This window comes from Lissotriton vulgaris, chromosome 8 (genome assembly GCF_964263255.1).
Source record: "Lissotriton vulgaris chromosome 8, aLisVul1.2, whole genome shotgun sequence".
NCBI classification, from domain to species: Eukaryota; Metazoa; Chordata; class Amphibia; order Caudata; family Salamandridae; genus Lissotriton; species Lissotriton vulgaris.
In genome coordinates this window covers 1,479,980,366-1,479,996,372 of record NC_141696.1, presented here as the reverse complement: position 1 = coordinate 1,479,996,372, position 16,007 = coordinate 1,479,980,366, and positions in this window count along the sequence as shown.

Sequence of the window (16,007 nt, the reverse complement as noted above, 5' to 3'; positions counted from 1 at the left end):
GCCTGTGAGCAAGGATACAGGAAGTATCTTAAACGCAAAAGGCTTGTTGTGATATTGCCTATGTATTTACTGTCTGTGCTGCTGCCTGGATAAACAAAAGTTGCCTTAGGGGAGTGCATCCTAAGTGTGGGCACTTGTGAAACATATATATATATATATATATATATATATTTTCCCACATGTATTTAAAATTAATATATACACATAGTATATTCATGAACACACATACATCTTTATCGATTTATTTTGGACAGTTGGTATAGTACAGCTCACCCCGGGTGGGGCATCTGGGCGCTGCTCCTGTGAAGGACAGACATTCTGAAACAGCCAAGGCTTGAACCTGTTCTTGAGGGCAGTGAGATCCGGGCGGGAACGGCAATGAAAAGGGGGTTTATTTCCTTGATATGGGGCTGCATATGCTATGCTTCTGTAGATATGTATATATTAACATTTGTATGTGGTTCTACAGACACAGTTTAACATAGTTATACATTGAATATTATATACACACGTATATTCCATATGTAACCATAGGCGTGCAGACACGCGTTTGTGCACATTTCTGCTTGTGCCTGTAATCTGGCCCTCCTCCCCGTTCCTCCTCTCACCTTTCCTTGAATGTGTGAAGAACCCTGAATTAAACCCTCTCTGGTGACGCGCAGCTGGTGCCGATAGCACCGCCCCCCTCCACCCGTGACGGCTCCTCTTAATAACAGCTGAGAGTGTGTGTGCTTGTCTAATCCTTGGTTGTGTCTTCACGGGCGCCCTCCCAACGCCTGTCTCCTGCAGGCGTGAGTCTGATTGTCACGTCCGTACTGTGTGTGTGTATGAGAGAGGGAGAGAGACACACTGTGAGAGGGTTTGTGTGTGTAAAAGGTATAAAGACAGAATATGTGTGCGTGTGAGAGATTGTGTGTGTGTGTGTGTGAGAGAGAGAATGTGTGTGTGTGTCTTTATGTGAAATTACAAGTTATATGGACGATGTTGGGTTTTGCAAAGCAGGTACGGTGTTGGATTTTGCTGCGCAGGCACCCTGCCACTCAGCCACCCCCACCTTGGCAGGCTCTAAGCGCCATGGGGCACACATCGCGCTGCGCAGTCTTGCTCTCTGTGGACAGCGCTGGTGAACCCTGGCACCCAGCCACCCCCACCTGGCAGTCTCTATGCGCCCAGGGGCCTATGCAGTGAAGTGTCGTTAAATGCGGATTGTAAAAATGCATGAAAAACAAGAACAGGAGCACAAGACAACACGCTGCCCAGCCATACATTTTCGGTCACTGGCATGGTTCACGTGCATTATTTCTGTCCTCCACCAATAGATGTGACCTTTGTGGACCTTCAATATGGCACTGCCCCCGGCTCCTCTCTTTCAGTCTGTCTGTTCCTTTCGGTCTATCTGTCTGTGCTGCCCTTTTTTCACTGCCAGCTTTATTCGGTTTACTGTGTGAATCCCCCCATCACCTGCGCTTGTCCGCCTTCACCTGGCTCTTTGTCTGCTTTCACTGTTGCCACCGCTCGTGTCTGCAGGCCTGTTTGTTCATACCATGCACACGTGTGATCGATAAACCGGTTTACAGGGACACAAATCAACACGTCACGGGCACCCCCAGTATTCCAGCGGGTGGGTAGGAAGCGGAAAACCAGGATGAATAGAAATCCATTATCGATGTTTTCGATCACAGGCCCAGCACTTCACGTCTCTAGCCACGGTAAGAGCTTCTGTGCTGCAGCCCCGTAGTTACGCACGTCCATGCGCACATGTATGTGTATACCCATAGGTAACTGAGCGGTGACATGATTCCCCCTGGAATCATTCCACTGACCGCTTCTAACGTTGGACTTATCTTGTGTGTGGGGGGGTTGCGGATATCGCGGGCTCCACAGATCCATACACACTCTAACCTCTGGGTGTCTGTAAATCAATATCGAGGTAATTGACAGCTTTGGTGGATTGCTGGAATCCCTGAGATGTAGGGTTAGTGTCCCTATTGCGCTCACAGTCACGCGGCTATCGCGATATGTTGTGTAACTCAGAGCGCGTGGCAGTATGTTACTATCGGCAACTGCCGGCGGCTCCTGCCTCTCTTTCCATCTGACCATCTCTCCCACCTGACTCCACGCACCCTATCACCGCCTGGTCACTCATTCCTGGAATAACCGCAGCAGAGTCCGTGACTTGCTTATTTGTGTACTGGTAGCAGTTAATTGTTTCTCTACTGACAACAGCAGTATAGACTGGACGTTACTTGCAGAGACTGCCACTTGCTTCTGTACTAGCAGCAGAGACTGAGTGTCAAATACGTATTTCTGCAGTGACATCAACACTGACATTCATTTATTCCTCTATGGCCTAAGCCCGCACTTACGAAAAGGAAAGAACATGCTTTTCCACTCGTCCTTTGGCCCTGTGAATAGTAAACAACAGTCAAAAACAGCCTTTTGTCTGTAAGCCCCGTCCTTTACAGACTGGGAGGTGTGTTTTGACTATTGTTTATATCCTTCGATGTTTTTTAGGTCTTCGCCAGCTCGACTGCGCATGTGCGCAGTCTTTCGTAGGCGGAGACCTAAAAACATCAAAGAACGAAAAGAATGTAAGAAACAACAGTCAAAAACACGTCCCCCAGTCTGAAAAGGAAGGGGCTTAGATAGAAAGTAGAACGTCACTAGGACCTCTTCTCCAATGGCTCGCCACTGTTTAGGAGGCCAGCCAATGGATAAGAGGGGCAAGGCTTCACCTCACCAGTTATGTTCACTCTAGCCCATTAAGTCTCGCCAGCGAGACTGCGCATGTGTGCAGTCTTTCACAGGCGGAGACCTAAAAATGGGAGATAAAACCAGCGCCCTATTTACAAGAGGGTGATAACTTGCATAATCGCATGTTAGCACCCTTTTTCCCAACGCCTTCCTATGCATCTCCAATGAGATGCAAAGTGGGCGTTACTGGGCATACCCCAGATAGACTACCTTGCAAATATCGCAGATGTTTACATCGCAATATTTACAAGGCGGCCCACATGATTTTAGCACCCGTAAGATTTTGGCAAAAACTGCAGTTTCCTCCCAAATCTAACATCTGCTAAAATCCTGATTTAGCCATCCCTAACATAGGGTGTGGATTATGCTGCTACAACCCTGTGGGTCGTATCAGCAAGGTTATTGCTGTTTTGCAGGGAACATTGCTGGAAAACCAGCGATGTTCCCTGCAAAAGCACGATAACCTCGCAATCTCTGTAATTGTTATCGCTCTGGAGAAACGCATTGTTAATAACGCACTACCAGGGAGATAACTTCCAGAGATAGCCTGCGAAAATATTATTATTAATATTATAATATGCCCCGTATCTTTGCTTTTCCGTTTCATTCAATGGTAATTTTTTTACAGCTTTTTTCATGCATAATACTAATAGTTTTGCCCCCTGCTCACAGCCCCTTCCCTTCTGCTGACATTTTCCTTCAAATTTTTTCTGTTCCCAATTTAAGAACGGAGACTTAACAATGAACTGGTCCCTTCCCTCATCCCATTTTTGTAGTAAAATGTTATAAGCTGTTTACTTTTATAGGGAACTATCTCCCAGAGTATCAAGGGGCATATCATCATGGCTCACAATAAAATTATCGCCGCTTTAGCGTCTGCTTTCGGAAGAAAAGCGGCTATAATTGTATCGCACTATCAGCAAGTAAACGCTAACGTGTGCTTCCATGCCTCAACGCCATTTACCTTAACGCCCAGCTTTGCATCTCTAATGAGATGCAAAGTGGGCATTCCTGACCAAAATTACGTGAGAAATGTCGCTAGGCGACATTTCTTCAATCGAGCTGCACGTTAACCTGCATAGCGATAAGAAAAGTAGCACTAACCGCGCTTATCGCTACTTTCTTTACACCTGATTTCAATCTGACTGAGCCATTATATCCAAAGGAAGCTGGATATTATGGCTAAGTCTGCCCTGCCCTATCAACAAGCTATCACCTATGTTTGTGCGATTATCGCTGGATTTCCAGCGATAATCGCAAATTTGGCAACTATCGCTTGGATTTTTATCGCAGTGGAGATAAGCGTTGCTGATAGCATGCAATCTCTGTGATAAAATCCAGCAATAGTTTGGGATAATTATTCTCGCGATAAGAGCGCTTAGCGATAATTATCGCCGGCTGTTGCTGATATGCCCCCAAGTTCTATATCAAGCTTGTGTTTCAGTCGTGCCAAGTATAATTCATCAGGGGTTAGAGTAGACTAATGCATTTTGGTGTGGTGAGCCACATTACTGACCAAAATGAGAACTCACGCATTTATAGCACTACCTGAAGTTGCTGACTAAACGAGATGGGAGCACCGCTATTGGCGCTCATTGAACACAGCATTGAGCGGACCGCAGGTGCGTGCTGCTCTGGCAGCCCACAGTGTGTTACAGATTGCTCGACTCTGTGCAGTGCAACTACTGCACTGTTCTGCTCCAGAGTATCTTCATCTGCCAACAGAACCATTGTCTTTTGTTTACTTATACATACCCAGGTTCCGAGGGACACAGGGTCACCCCGTTTTTGTTTAACAGATAGGAGGTGATTTTCGGCCACGCCGGCCAGGCTGGCTCAGCTGTGCTCTCAATGGCTGTAGCACCGCGCATTTTCAACTTTATCAACTTCCCGCCTGAGTCAGAACTTAGGTTATTAAGGGGGCGGGCGGCATGAGTGGGCAGAAGTTATGATTGTAACTTTGGTTGTGGGGCCACAGTCACTCTCGAGACCCTGTGAAGATTTCAGACAACTGAAAGGAAAGGCGTGCACGGGCAAATATCGATCCCTGTAAACAGGCCCGCCTTAGAATAAGGGTAGATGCAGGAATCAGGGTCGAAGACATTCGCCTCAGTAGCAGCCGCTCCCACTAACATCAAAAAATCACAGCCACCTGGACTTTTATCCTTCAGCAAGAGCGCCTGCCTCTAGTCAACTGTCTGTGCCCGGCCCTTCTTGTACGAGACTAACCTTAAATGTTATTGATTTGGGCTGCTTGATCCACCTTACTGTAAATCTGTGTTCGGGTACCAGCAAGGTCAACTCTGGTAGTGTCCACCCTGGGCTGGTAAATCTTGTGCAATTAAATTGGGTAATAAAGCACATCTTTATAGAGCTTAGAAACAACTGAAGTACACTGTGAAGCGCTATACAAAAACACAGTTATTCTTACCATTCCCTGCCTTTCCTATGGGAAAAGCAAAAACCTTGTAATAAACTGTACTCTACTTTATGGTAATTTCCAATAGTACAGGAGTCTTAATGCCAGCACAGCGAGGGATGTCCTAGTGGTTGTACTGCACTCTTCTGCCCTCTCACCACCCAAGTAGTCTCATAAGAATCTCAGCCTCTCTGTGGTCCTGTAAGGACCGGAGTCCAATATCAATTATATAAAACAACCTCAATGAACATCCATGTTACTTTTCTTAAACATCTGCCTTAGAGCTGTTACCCCCCATTGTGGCCTCTTACAGCGCTACTGTTAAAAGATGTGCTTCCAAGCACCTTAGAGTTTTTGCAGAGTAATGCCCGTCTGTTTGCTTCACTCTGTCGGGAGCTCTAGTATACTGGGCCATCATGTTGGCCTTCGTAACATTGTCCATTTGCCGCCTGTGACAGAACATCGAGGGGCAGATTTACAATTCCTGGTGCATCCCTGCAAATCAGCAGGGATGTACCAGGAAACTGATGACACACATCATAATCCTTGCACAATCCTTGCACCACCATGAATGCGCCACATCTACAATGAGATACCAAAGGGGATGATGGACGGAGTGTTTGAGCAAATCAAACACTCACCCCCAGTCAACTGATCTGGGTTTAATCCATCATCATTCTTTAGCTCACTCCACCACCCCAGTTCAGACATGGCCACATGCAAATCAGTCTAACCCTGTGCCTCATGGGAACAGTCCAGCCCGAACTGATAAGCCATGTCTTCCCTGGACCAGAAACAACCATCCTGGGAACAGTTTCTAGCTAATCAGCCCTCATCATCCAGGCTAGCTTGAATCCAGTGGCACAGTGAGCAAGGGACCCATGTCTGGGCATACCCTCGAACAAAGTGATACCAAAGGGGATGAAGGACAGAGCGTTTGAGCAAATCACAGGTGAACAAAGCAATACCAAAGGGGATGATGGACGGATCGTTGGAGCAAATCAAAAGCGAACAAAGCGGTAACAAAGGTGATGATGTACGGAGCGTTTGAGCAAATCAAATGCAAACAAAGCGATACCAAAGGGGATGAAGGATGGAGAGGTTGAGCAAATCAAAAGCGGACAAAGCGATACCAAAGGGGATGAAGGACGGAGAGTTTGAGCAAATCAAAAGCGAAAAAGCGATACCAAAGGGGATGATGGACGGAGCGTTTGAGCAAATCAAAATGCAGTGCAGTGCATCATGGCGCAAGACAATGCAAATGCGTATCGCATCTGCCGTTGTACCGTTGGCACAGTGCTGGAGTTGTGTCGCAGGCGCGATGCAACTCCAGCACTGTGCCAACCCGGCCTATCTTACAAATGGTGCATCACACCGTACGCCTGCTTCAATCTTGTAGAGTTTACTCAGGCACTATTCCTAGGTGTTCCAGCACCGGAACAGCCCCCCCGCATTGGAACGCCCACATGAAACTTGACGCAGGTATCATGTGGCCCAGGACTTTACAACGTGATGCATCTCCCTAGATGCGTCACATTGTAAATCCCCCACAGCATAGCGCAAGCTTTAGGCCACCGCTGCATCACAGAAGTGACGCAACGGCGGCGCAAAAGTGGCGCACAGGACTTGTAAATCAGACCCTAAGTCATCAAGTGGGCGTCGCGAGTGGGCGGAAGTTATGTTTGCAAGACCAGAGCCAAAGAGCACTCGCAAGAGCAGCGGGAGGCGTCGTGCCCAAAGCAGGGGTTTGCTAAGCATTACCCTTGCTTCACCACAGTTATGTTTCATTTCTATGTGCTCTGCAAATTGTTGCTGTTATAATCGTCATGCTTTATTTGTCTATACTACTATTATAAAGAGAGAACTTGCACCTTTTGGCCAGGTAAACTCAGGAACCACAGCACCAATCACAACACCCAATACAGCGTTGGAAAGGGCAGTTGCAGCAGAAGGACATAGGCTATGCAGACGCCCACCATATACATTTAAAAGGTAAAAGAACTGTGCCAGCAAAGTAGTCCCTTGTGGGCGTGTCTGCATTGTGCTGTGGGTGTGTGCTGGGGGCGTGACAATCGCTGGGGGCATTCCGTCACGAGTGTTGTTTTTTCTTCCCAGGTTCTATACATTCCTGCTCCCTTTAAATAGTAATTCAGTGGAGGTCCCATTCTCTTAGAACCACCCCAAGCACAGTTATGGGCAAAAATACAACTAAAAGGCCATGCAAAGCATTATGGGATAAGTTTAGCATAATTTTTAGCATTCATGAAAGGGTTTCAATGTTTTGGAATTTTGCTCATCAGGGACATCTTGGGACGACGAGGTGAACTGCAGCTTGATGTATAATATTTTAAATGCTATTGCATTTGCCTCATCAGGGACATCTAGGGACGGCGAGGTGAACTGCAGCTTGATATATAATATTTTAAATGATATGGCATTTGCATCATCAGGGACATCTAGGGACCATGAGGTGAACTGCAGCTTGATGTATAATATTTTAAATGCTATTGCATTTGCCTCTTGGGGACAACTGGGGAGAACGAGATGAACTGAAGCTCTTTGTAGAATTATTTGGATACGATAATATTCACTTCCCACTGCTAATCTCGTCCCATAATGATTTGCAGGGGCTTGATCTCAAAATCATCACCTCTCTCACTGCTTGCTGGAAGCTAATTTCACTTTTGTGAAATGACTATATATGCATTTTAGCATGTAGAAATACTTGTTATTTTACCTTGAATATATGAGGCTTCTGTTTTAATAATTGGAAATCTGACGGAACGAAATATTGCGGATTTATTGTACCAAGTTCGCGCCAATTCCGCCCACCCCTACTTTAAATACCCCTGCACCCCATAATCATAACCCACCCTTACTCTATAAAATACCCCAACACCCTTAAACACTCACCCATCTTAACCTTATAAATATACCCTGTATCCTAAAACCCAAACCTATCCCTAAACCCTAAAAATACCCTGTACCTCAAAACCCAAACATACCCCTGAACCCTAAAAATACCCCTGTACCCCAAAACCCAAACCTACCCCTGAACCCTAAAATACCCCTGTACCCCCAAACCCAAACCTAGCCCATAACCCTTAAAATAACCCTGTACCCCAAAACCCAAACCTACCACTGAACCCTAAAATACCCCTGTATCCCAAAACCCAAACCTAGCCCTGCACCCTAAAAATACCCCTGTACCCCAAAAGCCAAACCTAGCCCTGAACCCTTAAAATACCTCTGTACCCCAAAACCCAAACCTACCCCTGAACCCTAAAAATACCCCTATACCCCAAAACCCAAACCTAGCCCTGAACCCTAAAAATGCCCCTGTACCCCATAACCCAAAACTATATCTGAACCATTAAAATACCCAAACACCCCAAAACATATACCTCAGTACCCCAAAACATATACCCCTATACCCATACTTGCCTTATCCAAACATTTTTAAAAAACATACTTTTACCATTCATGCATTTACAACGAATTTCGCTGTAAATGTATGCGTGGTAAAAGCATATAAAATGTAATGCCATGCGTTATAATGGCATTGCGGAGTCATGGTACTTTTGTAATGAAAGCATGCAGAGTGATGGTATGCGGAAAGAAATTTGCGGAATAATGGGTGTTTACCCTCCCCCGTAAGTACATTGGTGGCACGGCGGCCCACATCTCCAGCAACATACTCATATTTTTTCACCACCAATTGGAAAAATGCACAGGTCTCTCTCATTGATGCCCAGCACCGACATACACTTTTAGACACACCTCCCACCACAATATGTAGAATTGCGAACTTTAGTGATGGGGAGCTACGTTAGAATCTCGGCATCAGCTCAACATCCTGTGATTCCAGGCAAATCGCTTTGTCTCCCCGTGCCTACCACAAATCAATGTGTTCTTCTGAAAATGTAAATTGTGCTCATGCCATGTTGTCGATTTCGCGCTATATAATATTGCAAGGAAAATAAAGTAGGGAAACTCGAGTTCACACATTACTGAACCCGCACTCTTAAGTGCATCAGCAGTGCACTGTGAATCGGAGCGTTTCACAGGCCTGTCACAGATAAGAAATGCTATCAAAATGAAATCCTATGAAACAATATACTACTGGCCAGCAGCAATTCATACCCGGACAACGTTGGGACGGGCTGCTAGTAACTAATAAAGAAAAGACTGCAAACCTCATTTTACGAACAGTGCCTTTCAGCTAGGAAATGTTTTAAAACAGTGTAACACAACTTCTGCCAAGTTTCCGAGTTATTCCTCGTTCATTTTCTTCCATAGCAGTCCCTTGTCTCAATAAAATTACCACCAGGATGTCATGGTCGTATAATATTAGTTTCTTGAAAAAATGATGACACCTTTGCAGTTTTCATGTGACCTAAATAAGTAATTTGTTGTAATGTTCACGATTAGTAAAATTGAGGTTTTTATTTGGCGTTCGGGGCTGCGTGTCTAGGTGGGCAGCTAGACCTCGAATGACAGAATCCCCTGGTTGACACAGATCCCAAATTTATAGGCGGCATTACTCCACTGTCAGAAAACAAACCCTTCTAGCATTTTGTATGTTCTCACAATGCTGGACTGTGTGACAGGGAGGACACAATAATCATAGACTTGAACCCCTCGAATGGGCTGTTGCGTTTATTGGAAACGCCAAGAGAACCCAAATGGAGTTAGCACCTGTCGTGTGAGTGATGGGGTTCCAAGACCCGCACCCCAGCTGCTACTGAAACTTCCTGCCTGGGTGCTGGAAAAGTTGTGCTGGATAAAGGACTGCCTGTCAGACAACAGCCTTTGCTCTTTGGGAAGAACCCCACCCGGTGTCCCTCATACCTGTTTATCCTCCTTGCATGTTACCGGTGCTGCAACCCGCTCTGACTTCTTTAAGTGACTAGTAATGATCATAAATTATTAGCCGGCTGAGGAAGCAGATATCTATGTGGAAGGTCTCTCTCACATCCTGGATCTCTGCTTCCTCAGCCTGCTAATGCATTCTTAAAATTAGTAGCCACGACTGTTTGACTCAGTCTCCGGAAGTCACATCCCACGAGGAGAGCCTGGACAGGCTCTTTGTTTGTTAAGTTGGTTAGCGCCCTCCCATTTCAGGTGATTTGCAGCTGAATATCGGTCATCTTAGACTTTCTTATTGCTGAAATGGGTGTAATTTCTTTTTTTTTTACATCTTTTTTTAACTGTGCAGAAAACAGTTAAAAACTTACAGTTGTACCGTGGGAAAATCAAAGCAAAAGAAAGGAGGTTACAAACATATGGTGTTACTCAATACATTTCGTCATCAGATATTCAACAATGCGAGTGGTTCGTCAGCCCGGGAGATCTGGGGGGTTGCACAAATGTGGCCCCTATATGCATTCCATCTGGACCAGACACAGACCCATTTCTGTGGGCATCCCCTGGCCACATAAACTGTCTTTTCCTGGAGCATGCACCAGTCCATGTCCATTTTCCAGGTACCAAGTGTCGGAGACTCCGCAGCCCCCCACAACCTGGCAATGTTCCGTTTCGCGATTGCGAAGCCCAGTGTGGCCCAGGTCCTCCCACGGGTTGACAGATCAGTGGGCTCCCAAATATTCAATAGACACCTTTTTGCCTCAACCCGGAGTTCCACCTCCCACACCTCCCTCATGCAGTGGTGTAGTCGTTGCCAATAAGTCTGGAGCAATGGGCACTCCCATATAATGTGGAAAAAGGTCCCTACCTCACCACAGCCCTTCTAGCAAAGTCCGTCCGCACTACAGCCCATCAGTTGCAGTCTTGTCCCTGAGATATATACCCAATTGAGAATTTTCAGCTGAATCAAGCGGATTCTGGCTGATATGGCCACTTCCTTAGGGGATGCTAGCGCACTTCTCCACTCTTCTTCGTCAATTTCCAACCCATGGGACTCCCACTTTCCTTTAAGAGATTGTAATACGTCTGGGGAGTTGTTGATAATTTTCTTGTATGTGAGGGAGATGACGTGTTCGGGCAGGTGGCCATCTACAGTCTGTCCTCTAAGGGGGATGAGGGTGGGGGAAGAGTCCCAGGGGGAATGTTGGCTTGGAGGGAGTGCCGGACCTGCAGGTATCGGTAATGTTCTGTTTGTGCAAGCTCATATGTGCGTTGGAGGGAGGCGGAGGAAACAACACCCCCGGCACCCCATAGGTTTTTATGTGGGAGATCCTGATCAGGTCCCAGTTGCGGAACCCTTTAGTGCGGCTTAGGGTACCTAGTCTTTCAGAAGCGCATAACGGGGTCGCCATAGTTAGAGTGTTAGCCCAGCCCAATTTCCGTTGAGTTATGTGCCAGATTTGTACTGAGTGTATGGTGAGCCCAGTAAGGGGATATCTGCCAGGCCTAGAGTACAGCGCCGCCTCATAGTTCCCCCCGGGTAGGAGCCACCGGTCCATTCCATACCCCGGATCATTACCATTGCAGTACGTGCCTTGATTAATGGCCGCAAGGTGGGCAGCCCAATAGTATTTACGAATATCTGGGAGCGCTATGCCTCCAGCAAACCAGCCTAACGTCAACTTCTGGAGGGAGATGCGAGGCGCCCCGGTCCACAGTAGCTCTCTGAGCGTGGATTCGAGAGATGCAAAATACGACTGCGGTACCAGGTCAGGGTAGTTCTGCAGGGCGTATAAAAATCTCGGCAGTTCCATCATTTTAAAGAGTGATGCCCTGCCCAACAGTGACAACGGGAGCTTCCGCCAGGAGGCCGAGTCCCTCTTGAACTGGTGCATAGGTGGCAGGAGATTTTTCTCATACCCGGTCGCCACGTCCTTGGTGACAAAAATCCCCAGGTATCTGAACCCGTCAGAAGCGATCTTGATAGGGCAATTAGCGGGGACTGTCGGAGGGTCGCCGTGGAGGACATACATCACGGACTTACCCCAGTTTATACTGTATCCAGAATTCTTCCCGAAGCTAGGAAAAATGTCCATGGCTACAATAAGTGACTTGCGAGGACTCGTGAGGTATAGGAGGAAGTCATCTGCATAGAGCGATATCCTGTCCTCCCAACCGTCTGCCCGTCGGAGCCCCTTTATAGAAAGGTCCTTTCGATCCAAGCAGCTAGTGGCTCCAAAAACAGGGCAAAAAGCAGGGGCGAGAGGGGGCATACTTGTCGCGTTCCTCTTTCCAGACAAAAGACCTCTAAAACTTTATTATTGACAGTGACCTGGGCCAGGGGCTTAGAATAGAGGAGACACACCCATCCTATGAATTCGGGACCAAAGCCCATTTTCCAAAGGACCGCCATCATGTATGGCCATTCCAGAGTATCAAACGCCATGGCGGCATCTAGTGATACCACCACTGCATCTTCCCGAATGAAGTGGCAGCGCCCCAACACACTGTGTACTCAACAAAGATTGAGTGCAGTATTGCGATGTGGCATAAAGCCTGACTGGTCCGGATGCACCAGCGTCTGGAGGACTGGCTTGAAGAGAGATAGGCCTATAGGAGGCACATGAGTCCCTGGGCTTGCCATCCTTCGGGATGGCACAATTGTGGCTATACGTTGGTCTCTTGGCAACACTCCTCGTTCCTTACTTTCCTCAAACATCCGTTTAACATATAGGCTGAGGCCGTCCGACTTGAGCTTGTAAAGTTCAATGGGAAGCCCGTTGGGTCCCATGGCTTTCCCCGGACGAAGGTCGCAGATAGCTCGACCCAGCTCCTCCAACGATAATGGAGCCTCCAAGGTTTTCCGTTCGTCCTCTTTGAGGGCAGGCATACGAATATCTGCCAGTAAATCTACAGAGTCTTCCTCAGGCCGGTCCGACCCTCTGCTATAAAGTGCCGCTCAAATTCCTTTACGACCTCACGGGGTTCGGTTATGACTGCTCCTGTCTCGGTTGTAAGCTCCGCCACCACCTTTTGCGCCTGTTGCTTTTTATCAAGCCATGCTATGAGCTTGCCCGCCTTGTCTCCTTGGTCGTAAATCCTGCCCTCTCTATCTCTAAGAACGATTTTGGCGGCATCCATGGCCAGCGCCTTATACTCTGCCCTCTTGAGTTACATCTGGTGGGTTATCTCTGTAACCCCTTCGGCAAGCACGGTCGCCTCCAGGTCCCGTAAATCTCCCTCCATTTTGACCATCTGTGGCTCCAGCTCCTTACGACGGCCCGCAATCACCGAGAGGGCCTCCCCTCTAAGTACTGTTTGAACGCCTCCCACAACACCACCGAGGAGTCCACTGTGCCATCGGTATCCTCAAAATATCTGTCAATCGCCAGTGTAAGAGCTTTACGGGTATCCGCATTACGGAGGTACCAGGCATTGATCGGCGCTATACTACCCTCCCGTTTCTCTCCGATAGTGAGATGGACCTGCAGAGGGCAGTGGTCCGAGATACCCCGCGCTAAGTGGGTGGCTTCCTGAATGGCGGTGCCATGTTGTAAAGGTGTGAATATGTAGTCTAAGCGGGAGGATGAATGATGAGGGCCGGAAAAGAAGGTGAATTGACTGTCGTTGTGGTGTTTGAAGCGCCAGAGGTCGGTTAGACCAAATGTCTCAATGAAGTCAGCTAACCACGTCTGACCGGGAGGTATGTCCCTAGGAGGATGTCTGTCACAGTGCCCGGAGAGCACAGCGTTAAAGTCGCGCCCCACAAAGAGTTGTCCGTCTGGGAGGGAGAGGAGTAATTGTCCTAGATCTTGAAAAGATTGGGTTTGAAGCCCGGGCGGGATGTAGCTAGTAACCAGGTTCACCCTACAGCCCTCCCATGTGCCGGAGATGGCAGCATATCGACCAAGTGTGTCTGAGTCTTTGTGGTCGACGACCAAGGGAAAGTTCCGTCGTACCATAATACCAACCCCGCTGGATCCTGAAGTAAAACCAGCAGGGTTCACAAGGGAGTACCCTAACCTGTTAAGCGCATGGCACGTGTTGCTTAGTAGATGGGTCTCTTGTAGGAGCACTACGTCCGGTGAGTGTCGTTTAATAAATTGCAGCACTCACCCCCAACCCATTGATGTTCCAACTCAGAATCCTGAGGCTTTTATCCCACCCCATTGCGACACACTTTGCGAACTGGAACGAAAGCCCTGAAGTCCCTAGTGCAGACCAGCAAAATAAGCACCACAGTACGCTGTGACCACACCAAACAGTTCCCAACCCCCCAACCCCAACTCCCCTGAGCAACTGTTCATCCCCCCCCGGACCCCACTCCCTGCTTCACTGCTCTGTAGGTTTCGAACTACACACATCCCCAATTAGCAGAGCGCCTTTCGTCCCATCCTGGAATGGAGGAAGGAAACGAACCCTAACCCCCTGTCACCCCCCTAGGGATTCCTTCTCTCTGAGGAGTGTGCACTGGCCCCAACTCCAGCCGCCCCCCGTTCCCACTCCAATACACTTCACATTGCGCTCTAATGACTACACTCCATCCAAAACCAAGTTTCTGTCCCTCAGCGGTAGAGCCGTAACCTTTGCAGCCACTGTTATAACCTGCCCCAGGCTTGTATGGGTCACCTGAGCAAGCGAGTGAGGAGGGGATCTACTGAAATAAGCGTAAGATTTGATCATGTCCAGTCCCTTGTAAGGCCAGCCATCATTCCCCCCCCACCCCATTATTCTAGCTGCCTAGAAAAGGCCCTGAAACCCGCCCTTCAGCACCAGTACCCGCAATACGTTACATAAGTGGATGATCAAGCTAGAAGCCCCATCGCCTTCAGTGTTCTGCCCCCTCTCGGAGGGTCCCCCACCGGGGACTCGTGGATCTTGATCTCCAGAAACGGTGACTTTGCACGTCCACATCTGATCTCCCGGCAGTCGAGGCTGGCGACGCAGCCTGAGTGTCCCTCCAGTTCTCACCGGCAGTCCGGTCTCTAGCTTGTGTCGATTCCCAATCAAGCCATTCTTGCACGTCCGATGGCGAGGTGAAAAAGAGGGATTTGCCCCCGGCAATGACTTTGAGCTTAGCAGGAAAGAACATCATGTACTTGACTCCTCGCTCCCTCAATGCTGCTTTGACACCTATGAAAGAGCGTTGCTCCCTTTGCACCTGGAGCATGAAGTCCGGGAAGAACTGGATTGTGGCATTTTCATAGAGCAAGTCTCCCGCCTGCCTGGCCGTTTGTAAGATGGTATCCCTGTTCCTGTAGTTTAGGATTTTAGCAATTATTGTCCTGGGCGGAGCCCCCGGTTTGGGCTTCGGGATAGGTGCACGGTGGGCCCGTTCGACAGTGAAGATCTTTGACAGCCTTTTGGGTTTACGGTGATTTAGAATCAAGTCTTCTAGGAAGAGTTCCACGCTGGGCCCCTCCAGCTCCTCCAGAACGCCCACCACGCGAATGTTGCTTCTGGGGGCCCACCCTTACTGGTCATCAAGACGCACAGCCATCTGTTGGTGCTGGTGCACCAGTTCGTTAATCCGCTGTTCCATGGCTTTTGTGGACGTTTGGAGCACTTGGATGCCGGCTTCGTTAGCTTTGGCTTTTTTTGACATTTTCCCGAGGTCCGTGCGTAGGAGGTTGACCTTAATAGAGACTCTATCGATCTTAGTCTCTAGAGTCGCGCCCAGCGTTTGTATGGCGGCCATAATGCACACCAGTGACGGTTCTGTGTGTCCGGTTGTGTCCCTCGTCGCACCTCCTACCGGCGGTGTCCCTCTCTGCACCGTATACTTATCAAGTTTATTGGACTGCGTGGCGGCAGTCTGTTTGGGCCTCATAGTTGCTGCGCAGTGTCCCCCTCTGGCAGCGTCGGACCTGCAGAGGCTGCTCCTGTGTGCCGGTGCCCTGCCTGGATCAGACTCTCGCACTCCGTCACCCGGCCAGTCTATAATGCCCTGTCTCACCAAGCAGGCCCG